The sequence below is a fragment of the Ambystoma mexicanum genome, chromosome 5p (assembly GCF_040938575.1).
Source record: "Ambystoma mexicanum isolate Mex_15411 chromosome 5p, UKY_AmexF1_1, whole genome shotgun sequence".
Taxonomy (NCBI): Eukaryota; Metazoa; Chordata; class Amphibia; order Caudata; family Ambystomatidae; genus Ambystoma; species Ambystoma mexicanum.
This window is the reverse complement of record NC_090930.1, coordinates 530,071,472-530,083,778: the sequence shown is the minus strand read 5'-3', so window position 1 is coordinate 530,083,778 and position 12,307 is coordinate 530,071,472.

Below are 12,307 nucleotides of genomic sequence, written 5' to 3'. Positions count from 1 at the left end.
GACGATTTTGTGGAGGTAAATTTCCAGAAATTAAATAATGATTCAGAATGGCAAATGACACTTTCACCGCTTTAAAGTCACAGAATGAACACACGATTTCTAATGCAGATCTAGGCAGGTTGAATTGGATGGGATAAGCTTATTTTAAACGAATAGATGACTATGCACAGTTCTGGCTGGATACTCACTCCTAAATTTTTGGAAGGGCATCGTCGAAGGATCTGGTCAACAAGTTTAGCTGTGGTTCTCTCTGCTCTGCTGGTCTGAATCTCTGGTTCTGGCACAAGTTCTGGCACTGCACAGCGGTCTGGATCTGGTCTTCTATCGGCACTGCACGGCGGTCTGGATACAGCTCTGCTTTCTGGGTTCTGGCACAGGGTTCTAGCCAGAATCAAACAGCTTGCCCGGCTGTGGAATAGTTTGGTTAGGTGGCTGGATTCTGAGGCCTGCTGAGAAGGATTCAGCTTTTGGACTAGGCCTCTCTGCTGCAAGTTCTGAAGTCTGGATTCTAAATTCTGGTTCTGGAGTCTTCTGGATATTGTCTGGTCCGGCAAAATGCTTCAAAAGAAGTCAGTTTGAATGTGGAAAGTGAATGTCCCTATCTGGATTTCAGTGGGTCTTTTTATGTCTTTTGAAAATGGGTGTGTGCGTGGGCATAACTAAGCCTGCCCCTCACAACTTATCATTGGCCAAGTTCTCCTCTCTCCCTTGATTCGGGGAAGGAATGGAGTGTCATCAGGCATCAATTTTATGGCATACAGAAAGAACACTCCCCTTGTCACTTTGCACACAAATCTATTTTTGATCCAAATGCAGATTTATCTATGTACAAGTTTTCTAATATTATATGTCCAGTTAACATATTTTCTGTAGCACCAAACCATCCGATCCCTGTCTTTGTAAGATGTCGTGACAACTTCTGACAGAATTCTGCCTTTTTCATCCAGAACACAACCTCTAAACTTTTCTAGAATTTACACAAGTGTGCGCAAGGAATATGGGCATCAAATGATGAAGTGTCAGATTTTTAACCTGCAGACATTTGGAGTAATACCTTATTTTCCGCTACCACCCCCCAGAACATACCGCAGAGTCCTAACACCTCTTAAAATGTGCACAGAAAAATCACAGGAATGATGATATTATTTATATAATTTTGACAGTTATGTACTATGAATTATCCATCTTTTTAAAGTTATGGTCTGGCCCAGATGGGTGTGGTTTAGGTTCCAAAGCACATGGGGAGTTTCTGTCTGTCCCCACCCCCAGCTCAGGTGGCTCCCAGAGGCAATGCTCCTCCCAGTTTCTTCCAAGAGGAAGCCATTTACGACTCCTGATTTAGCATTACCTGGGGCAAAGGGAAGTTCATTGTTCTGTTTCCTTGCTCCCAGGTGCTCCTCGCCTGATTCACTCAGAGAGGTGTGATCTCCTTTTGGTGGGAACAGCAGAAGGCAGCCAGGCCTGTGAATGCAGTTGCTGGGCAAGTTTCAACTCCTGTCGGGGGTAGTTGCCGGGCAGAATTCAATCTCTTCAAGCCAGGCTTCAGCTAAATGTCACTTTTGTTCCCATTTTTCTTCATTCAAATCAAACTGACAATTTTGACACATGCGGCTAGAACGCTGATTCTAAGTTCAAAACTATGACGTTTAAACAGTTGCAACCTATGTGACACTTAAAAGTTGGTCACTCATTTATTTTAAACATTTTGATTTTAGTGGTTTTAAATCCAATTTCACTTAAGCTGCTGACATCCACAGCTCAGCCAGTTTTGTTATAAACATTGTTTTAGGCTCTTAATCTTTCCAGATTTTGTATGCACACAAGACTACATTCTGCCAAATGTCTGCTGGTGTTCAGTGAGATTTTTGAATATCTTGCAATGTTTGGAATAGGCATTTTGAGCTGGCAGAAACTTGAGAAACAAAGGTGATTTCAAAGCGCTTTTTTGAGCTAACAGGCACTGCTGTTTTTCCTTTGGAACCACGTTTCACTCATGGCGCTTCTGGCCCATCACGGTCGCACTGGTGGGTGGCAGGTCAGGCGATCATTTTGGTGTGCGCAAAACTGTGCGGTTTTCCTGGATTCTGGCGCAAATGTCGGCTTTTCGGCCATCTTGGATTTTCTAAGCCCACAGCACAAAATGTTGTAGCATAATAATTCAAACGTGGTTCAAGACACCTGACAGCCTTCTTAACAATTCTCTAATGGTGTGACATAGGCCAATATTCACATTGCTATCCCAGTGTGGTGCATGCTAATAATCACAGTACTATCCAAGTGTGGGACAGGGCGACAGTCACTGTGATATCCCCAAGAGGCAGTGGCTAATAATCACAGTACTAGTCTCATTGTGGGCTTTTCCAGATGTGATTCAAATTAATATGTACAGATCTCTCTGGGTGCTGCAGGGGCCAATAATCACAGTAGTATCCTAGATAGGCCCAGGCCAGTGATCACAGTACCAGGGGAGTTGCTAGGTCTGGAAAAGACCCGGGGCTACGCTGATGTCGGAACTGTTGGGACTCGGGGCTAGCTAGTCTTTTGGCTGTAGCTCCTGAGATTCTATCCGGGGCTAAAACCAAAAGATCAGGGGCTATAGCCCCCTTAGCACCCCTAGCAACGCCCCTGCACAGTACCATCCTTGAGAGGCACAGATTAGTAATCTAAACAGGCCATTAATCACAGTTATATCCTAGAGAGGCACTGGCTAATGGTCCCAATACTAACCTAGCGATAGTGCACAAAAGTCTACGGGTGCTGTGGAGGCTAATAGTCACAGTATTATCCTAGATAGGCACATGCTAGTGATCACAGTACACTCCTTGAGAGGCACAGGCTAATAGTCACAGAATTATCCTAGATAGGCACTGGCTAATGGTTATAGTACTATCCTGAAGAGGGACAGGCTAGTGATCAGGGCACAGGCTAATATTCACCAGTAGTATTCTATCGTGGTGCTTTTCTAGATGTGATTCAAGTTAGCATGCACACATCTCTAAGAGCGCAACTCAGGCTAGCAGTCACAGTACTATCCTAGACCGGTTGAAGTGAATTACATTACTATCCCAGAGAGGCACATGCTAATAATCACAGTAGTATCCTTGTGAGGCACAGGCGAATAATCGGAGCTCCAGGCTAATAATCACAATACTGTTCTATTGTGTTGCTTTCTAGATGTGATTCAAGTCAATATGTACTAATCTCCAAGGGTGCGGCGCAGTCCAATAAACACAGTACTATCCTAGGGAGACACAGGCTAATAATCACAGTGCTATCCCAGAAAGGCACAAGCTAGTAATCACAGTACTCTCCTAGAGAGACGCAGGCTAAAAATCACAGTACTATCCTAGAAAGGCACAAGCTAGTAATCACAGTACTCTTCTAGAGAGACATAGGCTAATAATTACAGTACTTTCCTAGAGAGGCACAGGCTGATAATCACAATACTATTCTAATGTGGTGCTTTCTAGATGTGATTGAAGTCAACCTGTACTAATCTCCAAGGGTGCGGCACAGTCTAATATTCACAGTGCAAGCCTAGAGAGGCACAGGCTGATAATCACAGTGCTATCTTAGAAAGACAAAAGCTAATAATCACAGTATTATCCTAGAGAGATACAGGCTAATAATAATCACCACAGTACTATTCTATTGTGGTGCTTTCTGGATGTGATTCAAGTCAACATGTACTAATCTCCAAGGGTGGGACGCAGACTATTAATCACAGTGCTATCCTAGAGAGGCACAAGCTAATAATCACAGTGCTATCCTAGAAAGACACAAGCTAATAATCACAGTATTATACTAGAGAGACACAAGCTAATAATCACAATACTATTCTAATGTGGTGCTTTCTAGGTGTGATTCAAGTCAACATCTACTAATCTCTACGGGTTTGATGCCGTCTAATAATCACAGTACTATCCTAGAGAGGCACAGGCGAATAATCACAGTACTATCCTGGAGAGACACAGGCTAATAATCACTGTACTAGCCTAGAGAGGCACAGACTAATAATCACAGTACTATCCTAGAGAGAGACACAGGCTAATAATCACAATACTATTCTAATGTAGTGCTTTCTAGATGTGATTGGAGTCAACACATACTAATCTCTAAGGGTGTGATGCAGTCTAATAATCACAGTGCTATCCTAGAAAGACACAAGCTAATAATCACAGTATTATACTAGAGAGACACAAGCTAATAATCACAATACTATTCTAATGTGGTGCTTTCTAGGTGTGATTCAAGTCAACACCTACTAATCTCTACGTGTGTGATGCCGTCTAATAATCACAGTACTATCCTAGAGAGGCACAGGCGAATAATCACAGTACTATCCTGGAGAGACATAGGCTAATAATCACAGTACTAGCCTAGAGAGGCACGGGCTAATAATCAGAGTACTATCCTAGAGAGACACAGGCTAATAATCACAATACTAATCTAATGTAGTGCTTTCTAGATGTGATTAGAGTCAACACATACTAATCTCTAAGGGTGTGATGCAGTCTAATAATCACAGTACTATATTAGAGAGGCACATGTTATTAATCACAGTACTACTCTAGAGAGATGCATGCTAATAATCACAATACCATTCTAATGTGGTGCTTTCTAGATGTGATTCAAGTCAACATGTACTAATCTCTAAGGGTTCGATGCAGTCTAATAAAAACAGTACTATCCTAGGGAGGCAGAGGCTAATAATCACAGTGCTATCCTACAGAGACACAGGCTAAGAAGCACAGTACTATCCTAGAAGGACACAAGCTAGTAATCACAGTACTATCCTAGAGAGGCACAGGCTAATAATCAAAATACTATTCTAATGTAGTGCTTTCTAGATGGGATTGAAGTCAACCTGTGCTAATCTCCAAGGGTGCAGCACAGTCTAATAAACACAGTACTATCTTAGAAAGGCACAAGCTAATAATCACAATACTATCTCAGTGTATGTATGTTTGTTCTGTGGCAGGGCTTCCAGAGAAGAGTGATTGCTCTACTCCCAACCCTGGCCACTCCTACCTTGTTTGTTGCTGCTGGTTGACGGCTGGCCACTGGCTTCCCCTACGGAGACCTGCAGACACAATCTGGAGCTTGCCTTGGGACCCTTAGCCACAGGGGCTGCATGGTGGGTGTTTTAAGAGCGACAAATAGCCAATCAGGGGGTTGGGGGATAGGTAGGAGGGAGGAGGGAGGGAGACTGGTGGGTAGCGCACTCAGGCTGGAGGTGGCTTAGGCACATCATTTAAATAGCTCAAAGAAAAGGAAATTTGTTTGTAAAATAACAAAAAATGTAGTGCACTGCTTTTTTAGTGCTGATCACCTCGGTTTCGGTGGTTATAGGTCAAAGGTTCGACTCAAAAGGGTCGAATTTCAAAAGGGTCGAGTCAAAAGGACCGAAAAAACAGGGTTGAATATTTTATTTTTATTTTTTATTTTTTGGGGGGCCTGCAAACCCCTGTTTTTGGTGTAAAAACACCTTTTTTACGTATACTAAAGCAAAAAAAAAATATACATTCAAAAAAATAATTCGACCCTTTTGTTTTCGGTGCTTTTTTAACTCAACCCTTTTGCCATTCGACCCTTTTGAGTCGATCCTTTGACCGCACACCGGTTTCAGTGGGGAAGGAGACCTTTCACCCCTTGACAAAACAGGAAGTGGCATAACATAGCATTGTTCCTAAGTACACTACGAAAAATATGGTTAAGATTTCACTATAATGCGATATACATTTCATGAAAGAATGGATCACCATATGTAACATTAAGATCAGTGTGAATAGGTCCATATTACCAAATTACTGTGAATGCAAGCAGACTTCCAAAGCCAAATCATAATAATGTGTAATTATATAGCACTTATGCTTAAGCGCTTTATATAGAACAAATAAACATATAATATCTCCCAACCTGTGTTGGTACTCATTTATCGACCTCAGAAGGATGAAAGGCTGATTTGAGGTGTTTAAGAACAGACTAAATCAGTGACTCAGTGACTGTGAAGTGTGCCTGAAATAAACCTTTAATGAGTCTAGCAATTATTGTATAAAATTCCAGAAAGACAAATTATTTGTTGTTCCTATTCTTTCTTACTAAGGGTCACTGCTGAAAGTCTTGCACTTGTGGAAACCCCTGTTTTTTTTTTTTAAGACGCCTGAACAAGAAAGCCAGCCACTCCAGAAACCAAGAGCCACATGACGCAGGCCACAACCCATAAGCTTACATTTAAAAACAATGTATATATTTTGTTTTGTTTTCTTTTTAGGGAGACCACAGGGGTAGCAAGGGAAAACTCAGGGGTCGAAGCTTTGACCCCTGGGAACCCCCAAATGACGTCCCTGATCTTGCATTCCCTTTTGCACAGAATGTTGCTTGTATGCAGATTTTTGTATGCAGATTTACAGAGTAAAGCTCCTTATTCGCCCAAACACGTCAATGGTCTATTGCCAGCCCAACAACAAATCATCTGTTTCCCCCTCCGTGGAGACTGTTGAGAGCTATGATATTTACATTTCAAAGTCTGCAATTAGAGCTAATTATATTGGTATGATAGCTCAGTAGGGTCTGCGCCTGCTCTCTGAAAGTACAAGGTCTGACTTTGTCTTTCATTCGCTTGATGCTGAGGGAAGGAAGGGGGAGGAAAGAAGGGGGGAGATTTGTAGTGCCACACTTTAAACTGCATCACCCTTAGACCCTCTGCACTGTGTATTAATGCTTTTTTTAAAAAAAAACACTCTCCACTTGGGGGGATAACAGTTCTACGTGTGAGACAAAGTACATTGTCCAGTGTTAAACACAATTGAATGAAGTACTTCGGCTGGGAATAGCACCCTGGTATCATAGTGTCGAAGACCACTTCTTAGACTAGAAAACTACGATATGTCTTGCATACATTGAGTAAAACTGAATCTTGGACCAATAATGAGAGGGAATACAATTCAGTGTGAGGCCTGATCCTCAAGAATGCATTATTATTAGTCATTTCACTCTGTTCATCCATCCAATTAAATGTGATTCACTTTTCATATCCCCTGTTTCTGTTTCATATTCCAGTGGCAGTGCAGAATCGTTGACTTGCTGCAGAGCATTTAGAATTAAGGTATGCTGTCTGCTGGTTCATCTTCTCCACTCTTCTGGTTCACACCTTTGGAGACTCGCTGGCACGAGCCTCTTTGCACCAGTGCAATACAGGAAATCTGACACAACAGATGACCATCTGACAGACACTTCCCCTGGCAGAGTACAGCAACACTCTGAACAGGGATGAGTCTCTTTGCTACTGGAAACTGCCCAGTTACCAGACCGTGTAGTAGAGCCACCAACTTCAAACAGACATTTTTGAGAATATGCCCCTACGAAGATAGGGTTACTTGCCAAGGATCACACAATCAAGTAAAGCTGGGATTGGAACACAGTCATCTTGTCTTCACAGCAGACTACTTTGTGCCTTTGCCCATCTCTCCCCACCCACATCTGTCACACTGTTTACTTTGTTGGGGCATGTGAGGCAGCTGATGGATGATCCTCCATTTCACATATCTCTGATATTGAACCAGTAGATCACAGAACCTGCAGATCATACATTCCTTATGGCCGTACTAAACCAGGTTTAGCTCTTTCACCGTGGGATCTCTCTTTGGACAAGCAGGTTCTATTCACTTCCCATTGGGGATGTGCCATATGAGGTCCTCAGTCTATGGACAGGGTTTTGGGGCAAGTAAGGGGTTTCTGCTCTCTCAAATCTAGAAAGAGTGGCAAATAACTGCATATTTTATGCTTTAGCTTTCAGTGTTAGGAAGTATGGGGCTCACAGACATCAGGCTCTCTGCTCCAGGGAAGATAACCCCCTTCTAGGGCCTTGTTCTTCTTCTGGCATCTACCGTGGGTCAGTTTCAATCCCTGCTTCATACTTGCCCCTCATATTCAGTGTCCTTGTGAACCTCCAGAGGGGCTATCTGCAGCTTCTCTGCTGTACTGCCAGCTTTACACCTGCAGACAACCATCTTTTGCAGTCTTCAGGCAACCTCAAGAAGCAAAGGAAGCCTTTCAGGGCACTGGTAGCTCCTCTCACCTTCCCTGCTGTGACTGCACTTCCTTCACAGGGCCACTACCCACGGTTTTTCACAATGATCGCGGGGATAAGCTCCCAAAATCGTCCAGCATTGTCGCTCTGCTTTGTGTGAGAACTTGGAACGTTGATTGCTAATTCAGTCTCTGTGATGGTGACAAACCACCAAGCAAATAATTGAGATTTCCCCTTATATTTGCTCAGACGTATATTGTGGGGGTTCTGCTCATTGCTGTCCTAATTTGGAGGGGGGCTTCTGTGTTGGAATTGCTGTCTTTAAGCATGATGTATGGTCGGAAAGGCTGCATGTGGGAGTCACTGCCGCTTTCTGCCCTGCTTGACCATAACCCCCTGTTCCAACTGAATTTAAACTACTTTTTGGAAATAACTCGGCCTCCCGTCATGAACCCCTTAAGGAAAACGTGCTGATCAAGGGCATCAACTTCATCCATGTCTTTGATCGCACTCTGAAGATTAGTGTTTGTCGTTAGCAGTACATGACATACATCACACAGAACAGTCTACTGCCAGCCCCCCATAGGGCCATGCACCCACATTGTTCATGATCAAGTCTTGGCCACCGCTTCCGGCATGCACCAGCTATCAAGGACGGGCTATATTTACAGTATGCTACAGAATGGACAAGAAAACTGCACAACTGATACATCTGACAAAGTATTAAAGGTACAAATAACAAATTAAAACAAAGAGACAAAATAAACAATTTTTATGAAATAAAAAGGAGTCCGGTGCCAGAACAAGCTAAAGACCCACAGAGAGAGGCAGAACATTTATGTGAAAATAAAAGAATAAAGCATTAAACTCTGAATTGAAGCATTTGGAAGCAAAAACAAAACAAACATTAGACGCTGCTCCTTGAGGCGGTTAGCTCCGTTGGGCTACACCTTGTACATTCTCCATTCCATCCTGTTCCATTCCATGTGAAATGCAAACCTAACTTTGTTGTGTTTTATAGGATTACAGTGCTTTAGATGCACTGTGCTTGCAGATCATCATTAACAATTAATCTCCCTCCCCCGACCAATTTAGTTTTGATAGTAGGGGCACATTAAATCATTTATTTCAAGTGAAGACGTAGAATCCATTTACCCTTATTAAATGCAGTTCTGGCGGAGTTATTTGTTTTAATGTATTAATAATATACTTATAGCCGAGCTGCTTTATATATACAACATAAAATACATACATACATAAACACATATCCACAGACTAAATGCGTCTATTACCATAACATATACTAACATAATAGATAAAATCCCAACATCAATAAAATCTCAGAAAATTAATGGAGTATAAAGACACAACCTAAGACAAACAATTACACATTTCTACAATTTTCTGATAACATTTTACCATAAAAAACATAACATTGATATCATCTCTGTGCATAAAATTCCACCATAACATTGTCACATCACCGGGATTAATTGTGTTGTTAAAAGATGTTTTTAAACTAGTGGGGATCTTAGTTAGGCTGTCACAATGTGCAAGTAGATGTTCTAAGGTCTCCAACTCAAGGCACCCGCATAGGCGACACATTCTTTCTTCTCGGCTTCTCTCAAGTCTTGCCCCTTGTACCTCAAGTGTTTCACATTGATTAAACTTCATTTTAAGATTAATTCTAAAGATGTAGGGGTTCGGATAGGCCATTATATATTTGGGCAAAGATGTACGTGCCATTTGATATTGGCAGAACTGCCCACTGTTGCTCTTAGTAGCCAGTTCAACAAGATGACACTCCTGGCTGGACACTCGTATTTTCTTTTTCAACCAATTTTTAAAATACGGTTGGTAGGCATAGGGTGTCGTACATTCATAACCTGCAGACCATTTATTATGTAGGCCAATATTTTTTACCTATAGTACCCATAGAATTGTACTGATCAATCTTCAGATATGCTTACATGTATGGAACAATGATAGTGTTGTTATCTGTCAACATTAGATTTGCAAAACACATAACCATTCTACGTATGTACTCGATCACTACGCCTTTCAGTTCAAATTCCAAACATATTAGTTCGGACTGGTCTGCGACATCTGACCGTATTGCGGACTATTGTTCTTTCGAGGAATACGTTAAAAATTCAGACACAGTCAGCTGCCACGTCTGCCCTACGTGGCCTGTTTTCCATGCAACAAGGCCAGAAGCCTCGATATGACTCTTAGGCCCTCATTACAAGTCAGGCGTTAAGGGTTTAATGGCGCCGTCGGCGCCGTTAAACCCTTAACGCCTGATTCACACTTTAACGCCTGCTTTTTGCAGGTGTTAAAGTCCAAGGCGCTAAGCGACCTTGGTGCTAATTACGGCACCGTAATTTACGGTGCCGTAATTAGCGCCTTCCCCATCCCCATTATGCCCTAAGAGGCAAAAATGGGAATGGGGAAGGGCAAATGGTGAATGGGGAATTACCGCCCCACTCACCTTGGAATGGGGCGATAATTCCGCCATCCACCATGGCGGAATCCGGCATGGACCATGGTGCTAATAGCACCATGGTCCACCGCCTGACTTGTAATGAGGGCCTTAGAATGGACGTGATCCATACTAGAACTCGGACTAAAAATTGGAAAACAAGGGATCCTGCCGTGCCAGACGGGTATTGTCGTTTTTGTGGGGTTGTTGATGTTCAGAAAACATTAAAAGATCTTTTTCTTTTCTGTACCTTCTTTGACACTCAGAGAATGCACATTATGGGTGAATTCTTATGTGACGCATCGATTCTTTCTCGTAACCTAACGTGAACGAGAAGTATGTGGGGCAGAAGCAATGCTATAATCTTCTCCACAGTCCATCTATTATATCTTATTGATGCAAAACTGAAAGAGGCTGAGGAATGATTAATATCATGTTCTCCTTCCATACTCCCGTGCATGTTGGGCTTCGAAGGTTATGTGATGCTGTTGCAACAATGTCCTTTTTTGATGTCTTTTTTCTTTTTTTCTCTGCTCTGATCTTCAATTCAGTCAGCAAGTGATTACTATCTTCAATTGTATTTTTCAATGTATTCATTGTTTTTGTGTTGCTTGTTTTTTCTCCATTGTTTGTTGCAGTTTTATATTGTTTTTGGTCAATTGCTGATTACATAATTTTTTCCTGGTTTTCACTCTATGCCATATCGATATAGGCTATGTTGTATGCGATTTTATTACTCGCAGTCTGAATTGCAAGACTATTAGGAATGTTAGTTAGGGCAATTTCTAGCTTGTCCCCAAAAATTGTAGTTTTTGCTATTCATTTTATTAAGCAGTTCTGATTTAACTTGCATGGTCTCCATTATTTAATTTTTTTGGTTTTGTTAATATGTTTATCATTGTTCATTTATTATGTATATAATTGTTGTCTTCTATATTTGTAAAGGTGCATGCGCACCAAACACAAAGTAAAAAATATATATATATATTCAATTGAAAGATTCTGCGGCATTCTTAGCATTTTTCTAAAGATAAATGCTTCAAACTTTTTGAGAACAAAGACATAATTATGCCCCCAAATCACAATCCCGTACAGTATCACTGGAAGGATTTTTGCTGCTTAGAAAATCCAACATTTTTCTCTGTAAACACGCTAATAGCATTGACTGATTTCAAGCATGTGTCTTTTGTAACTTGCCAATGAGCATCCCATTTTAACTTTTCATCTCCAACACATCCAGATATTTAAACACTTTGACCTGCTCAAGTTCAATATTTTCAAAAGTCCAAACATTGTTTTACAACATTTCCCTCAGAGAAAACCATTGTTTTGCTTGTGTCAATATTTACTTTCAGGCCATTCATTTTTGAGTATTTTGACAATGCATTCAACATATTTTGTAAGCCGCTAGGGTTGTGTTCCAGCAACAACAGGTCATCCGCATATGCGTGTCAACTAACTGAGATGGACCCTACCTTAACTGGACATGTGGCCAAATTCATAAAGTGGGATTGCATTCCTGCTAAGTAAAGATTAAACAGGGTTGCTGCCATAATGCAGCCCTGTTTTACTCCGCGGCAAGTAGGAATTGGAGCAGAAAGTTTTACCTTTCCATCTAGACGGAAGCGTACGAGGGTTTCGGTAGGTAACAACATTAAAATGTTTAATAGCCCTGGTGGAATCTTCCATGCGCTCAATTTCCCCCATAACTTATTTTTGAGGACAGAATCGAATGCAGCGCTGAAATCTATAAAAGCACAATATACATTACCCTCACGCCGCTTCCATGAATA